Source organism: Lactuca virosa, chromosome 2 (genome assembly GCF_052849685.1).
Source record: "Lactuca virosa cultivar CGN04683 chromosome 2, Lactuca_virosa_CGN04683_v6, whole genome shotgun sequence".
Taxonomy (NCBI): Eukaryota; Viridiplantae; Streptophyta; class Magnoliopsida; order Asterales; family Asteraceae; genus Lactuca; species Lactuca virosa.
In genome coordinates this window covers 251411893-251418066 of record NC_136427.1, presented here as the reverse complement: position 1 = coordinate 251418066, position 6174 = coordinate 251411893, and positions in this window count along the sequence as shown.

Here is a 6174-nt window from a genome sequence, read left to right as displayed (position 1 = left end):
ACAATGTTTATATACTGATTTTTTATTCTTATATCCAGAGCTTGGTCACAATTGATGGTAACCCATAAATTTTCAAAATAGAAAGAAAAAATCAACCTGTTGTAAATAAGATCTTTATGAATTCTATTAACTAATGAACTAACTTATACTAAGTTACATATTTCAATGTGACATATGCCATTTTATCGTTTCCTCGTTCGGTCGAAAAACACACATCACTAATGTAGAGCTCTATGTGTTCTCATATCGTCTTTCATCCATATTATTCTAAAAAGCATAATAATTTCTTCTACCTCCATGAATTATATATATAACTCCATATAAAACAATTAATGACCATAAGTATCATAAGTTAAATTTTTTTAGATAGTAATGGTTAACTAATTAAAAGTTAAGGTGTTCTAGTATTAAATTAAAAGATAATTAATCAATTTAAAATAATTATTAGAAAAGAAATTGAAAAGATATGTGAGTGTGAAAGTGATATGGTGATAGTAAGTTGGATTCGTTTATTGTAAATATATATAGATATATAGATTTGATCTAAATACACGCACCACCAATGTAGAACTTTATGTGTTCTCAAATCATATTTATCCATATTATTCTAAAAAAACCAACTTCTTCTTCAACCTTCATGAATTATATATAAATCTATATCAACCAATTAATGACCATAAGTATCATAAGTTAAAAAAAACTTTTGAGTAGTAGTGTTTAATTAGTTGAAAGTTGAAGTGTTCTAATATTAGATTGAGCGATAATTAACCAATTTAAAATCATTATTAAAAAAATATTTAAAAAGACATAGGAGTTTCAAAGTAATATGGTGAAAATAAGTTTATACTAGATGAATTTCGGCTCGTTGCTCACATATAACTTTATAGTTAAAATATTGTTAGGATGTGATGATTTTACATAACATGCAACAGAAGAAATAAAAAAACTTAACCATGACATAACACCATGGATCTTGTAACATCCTGTTTCGATAAGTTTCTTATTTCGGGATTGTGGGCAATAAAGGGATCAAGTAAAGGCCTTGGGCTTCAAGGGAATAGGGTTTAGATCCTATTGGATTTTGATAATACTGATTATATGATCTAAGCCATTGGTTTGTGTTTTGGGGCCAAAGGGTAAAATGAGAAAAGTTATATGTTAGGTTCTTTCATAGATTATGTTTTTTTAGTTCAACATGTGTTAAGCCAAAATTAACTAGATAGAAGTGTGAGGCTCATCAACACCTTTCCGTGGATATAAAGATCGCCAAAAAAAGAGTTGATGTAACATCCCAAAAATCATGACCAAAAATTTCATTTGTGATATAACAACTCATAAAACATTTTTAAGAAAACATTATCAAGTTAATTCATTTCATCCATGCCAAAGATCATATGTCTCAAAAACATGTCATAGTGTAGTAACAATGTCAGAGTACAATCCCAAGAACATCAAGTGCGGAAAATAGTGGTGAGATGAGCTGCTACCGTGCCGGCTCCTTTCCCTTCGACGAAGAAGGACCTGAAACGAAAATTGTAAACCGTAAACACAAAGCCTAGTGAGTTCGCTTATCATACCACATACCATAAACATATAATGCCTACCCCTCGGTATCTTTCAACCGGTATCTGACTGACATAACCGGAAGCTGGACTTCCCTTCGGTATCTTTTAACCGATAACCGGGAGCTAACCTCCCCTTCGGTATCTTTCAACCGGTAACCGGAAGCTGACCTCCCCTTCGGTATCTTTTAACCAGTAACCGGGGACCATTTCACCCCCTACCACTACCACATAATAACATAACATGAACATACTTCTAGGCATGCATGGGTACTGTCTACCCCTTCGGTATCTTTCAACAGGTAACCGGGGACTATTTCACCCCTATTACTACAAGCACATATATCATAGCATCCTAGCACATTAAGCGTAACCGATAGTGGCATACCAGACAATTATCACAAAGACAATCATCTAACAAACAACTCTTACTAGTGGGTCGGCGTTGTGGCCTTAGACCCACTTCTACTGGAAGATAACTCACCTCAATGTCGTGCAGTAACTGAACTGTCCTCGGTGCTGGGATCAACTCTCCTCAAACTCATACACATAACAATCTCCTTCAGTTACTCTTTCATATTCATATCCCCTTTAAGGGCCAATCTTGGATAATGGTCAAAGTCAAAGTCAAGGTCAACGCCCTGGTCAAAGTCAACATCCTGGTTGACTCAACTCGCCGAGTTGGTCCATCAACTCGTCGAGTTTCATAATTCAGAGGATTTCGAATTCACAATCTGACTCGTTGAGTTACCCTCTAACTCGCCGAGTTTCTCCTTATGACAGAATCGGGACTTTCCATTTGAACTCGTCGATTCCTTCCTTGGACTCGTCGAGTTCTCCTTCATACAAGTCGGGCCATTTGCTCATTGACTCGCCGAGTTCATCTTTGGACTCGGCGAGTTCTTGACCTTTAAGTCCAAAACACGTCTAACTGGCTGAGTCATCTTCTAGACTCAACAAGTTTGCTAAGTAACAGAGAAGGTTGGGGAGCCACGACCCAACTCATCGAGTCCTAAGAACGACTCGTCGAGTCCCCCATGATCCAAATCTATCCAGTCGATTTTAGTCGGGCTTAATGCATCCAAAACATACATCTGGCCTCCTAGGGTTGATATAACACGTAAAGTTACAAACTTTACGTTCAAGCATGGGCCATTTAGCTCAAAAAGCCCTAAAAAGTGGTTCATAGGATACATGGGACTCCCATGGCCATAAAGTTGGCACCTTTATGCGATGGAGTCCCTCTAAGACGTTGGATTTGAATTCAATACCCCAAAACATGCTTGCATCCATGAACGGTTCCAAAAATGGCTCTTAAAGCCCTAAGCTACACCAAGAAGAGATCTAATAGATGAATGGACAAGGTATAAACTTTATACCTCAAATGAGTTGGAAATGGAGCACAAAATTTGGATCTACTTGCTTCCTCTTGAAATCCCAAGCTTCCTCTTCCTTCTCAAGCTTCAAAACCACCAAAAACACACAACAATGGCTCAAGAACACTCAAAATGGGTTAGGGTTTTGAATTAGGGTTTTCTGGACTAAGGGAGGCGATGAGGGAGGCCACAATGGGGGTGTTAAGGCCTTTAAATAGGGTGCAAACCCTGAAAATTAGGGTTTCACTCTAGCAGACCTACTCCAGGTCCGATCGGCGCTTGTCGGCATAGCTCTTCTGCCGACTCTGAGCAGTCTAAAGCCTACTCCGGACCTGCTGGATCCTCTCTGTCGTCTTGAATACTACCTCGGTACTCCCCATGACCCTCTTTCCAATCTCACCCGAGCATATCGGGGTTCTGCACTTTCTCCCATATAACATCTCGAAGGGAGGACGGGCAATGCTCGCATGGTAGCTATTATTGTAGGAAAACTCTGCCAAGGGAAGGTAGGTATCCCACCTACCACCGAAGTCTAATACACATGCTCGCAGCATGTCCTCCAAGGTCTGGATGGTCCGCTCACTCTGGCCATCCGTCTGAGGGTGGAAAGTGGTGCTAAAATGCAGACGAGTACCCAACTCGTCATGGAATTTCTTCCAGAATCTGGAATTGAATCGCACGTCTCGGTCAGAGATCATGGAAACTGGCACTCCGTGTCGAGCTACTACCTCTCTGATGTAGATTTCGGTCAACTTCTTGGCCGAAATGCTCTCCTGAATCGGGATGAAATGAGCACTCTTGGTCAACCGATCCACGATGACCCAAATCGAATCCACCCCTCGTGCGGTCCTGGGAAGCTTCGTGATGAAATCCATAGTAATATCTTCCCATTTCCAGCTAGGGATATCCAACGGCTGTTTCTTGTCGTGAGGCCTCTGGTGCTCAGTCTTAACCTTCCTGCAGGTCAGGCATCTCCCGACGTACCAGGCTACATCCCGCTTCATGCAGGGCCACCAGTAATTAGGACAGAGATCTCTGTACATCTTCGTCGCCCCGAGATGGATAGAAAACCTGGATTTGTGTGCCTCCTCCATAAAAACCTGGCGCACACCTCCATGATATGGAACCCACACTCTATAGTGTAGTGTCAACAACTCGCGGCTAGCATAGTCGAAGGAGGAAACCTGACCCACAATACGCTCACTCTTCCGATGTTCCTCCTTCATAGCCTCCAGCTGGGCCTCTCGGATTTGCTCCAAAAGAGGAGTCACTACTTTCATCTGTAAGCAAATATCTCTGATCGGGGCTGCCTTGCGGCTAAGAGCATCGGCCACAACATTGGCCTTCCCCGGGTGGTAATGGATCTCACAGTCGTATTCCTTCACCACATCTAGCCACCGACGCTGTCTCATGTTCAGATTTGGCTGATCCATGAGGTACCTCAAACTCTTGTGGTCCGTGTAAATGGTACAATGGACCCCATAGAGGTGGTGTCGCCAAATCTTGAGGGCGAAGACAACCGCCCCCAACTCCAGATCGTGCGTCGGGTAGTTCGCCTCGTGAGGCTTCAGCTGCCTCGAGGCGTAGGCGATGACGTGACCCTTCTGCATCAAGACTGCGCCCAAGCCTGAAATAGACGCATCACAGTACACTACAAAATCATCTACGCCCACTGGCAGGGCTAAGATTGGCGCCTCGCATAACCTCTGCCTCAACGTCTCGAATGTTGCCCCCAGCAAAAGACAACAGCCTTCTTCGTCAACCGGGTCAAGGGTACTGCTATCTTGGATAAGTCCTGAATGAATCTCTGGTAATAGTCTGCTAAGCCTAGGAAACTCTGAATCTGATATGGAGACTTCGGAACCTCCCATCTCATCACGGCCTCCATTTTGGTCGATTCAACCAAAATCCCGTTCTGGTTGACAAGGTGCCCCAGAAACTGCACCTCGCGCAACCAAAACTCACACTTGGAGAGCTTGGCGTACAAGCTCTCCCTCCTCAGGGTATCCAACACCTCTCGCAAGTGCTCCTCGTGCTGCTCCTGCGTCTTGGAGTAAACCAAGATGTCATCAATGAAGACTATCACATACCGATCCAACATCGGTCTGCATACGCGGTTCATGAGGTCCATGAACGCGGCAGGAGCATTGGTGAGTCCGAAGGGCATCACCACGAACTTGTAGTGGCCATAGCGAGTCCGGAAAGCAGTCTTCTGAACATCCTCATCTCTGAATCGCATCTGGTGGTAGCCTGAGCACAAATCTATCTTCGAAAACCAAGATGCCCCCTGTAGCTGGTCGAAAAGATCATTAATCCTCGGGAGTAGGTAACGGTTCTTCACCGTTACCTTGTTCAGCTCCCGGTAGTCTATACACATCAGATGCAACCCATCCTTCTTCTTCACAAATATGATCGGGGCTCCCTAAGGCGAACTGATCGGCCTGATAAATCCCTTGTCTAACAGCTCCTGCAGCTGTGTAGACAACTCCTGCATCTCGAGAGGAGCCAACCGATATGGTGCCTTGGCTATTGGAACCGCACCGGGGCCTTGGTCGATCCGGAACTCCACCTGCCTCTCCGGAGGTATTCCAGGCAGCTCCTCTGGAAACACGTCCGGGTACTCTCGCACCATTGGCACATAACTCACGGTCACCTTTCTCGCTTCCCGGGTATCCATAACATAGGCGACGTACCCTGCGCCACCCTGCTGAAGGTAGCACCTAGCCCTCGCTGCTGAGCAGAAAGCTGGCCCTCACTGTGGCCTCTCACCCTGAAACACCAACTCTCCCCCACTTAGGGTCCTGATACGCACCAGCTGATGTGCACAGTCGATCACAGCCCCATTAGGGCTCAGCCAATTCATGCCGATGATAACCTTGTTCCCACGCAATGGAATGGGAACCAAATCTACGAGGTAATGCTCGTCATATAACCTCAAAACGCAACCTCTGAAAACCTCTGATGTTCGGACAGATCGGTCGTCAGCAATCTCGACCTCTAAAGGATAATCTAACATCCCCGATGACTCAGAAAACCTCTTGCTAAGCGCGAGAGAAACAAATGATCGGGTAGCCCCCGAATCGAATAACACCTGTACTGGGATACCGTTCACATGGAACGATCCTAAACATAACACATAAACACTGCACATAAATATCATAATCAACATGTAATAAGAGTTAGGGAGAGGAAAACATACCCGTCACCACATCTGGTGCGGCAAGCGCCTCCTCAGC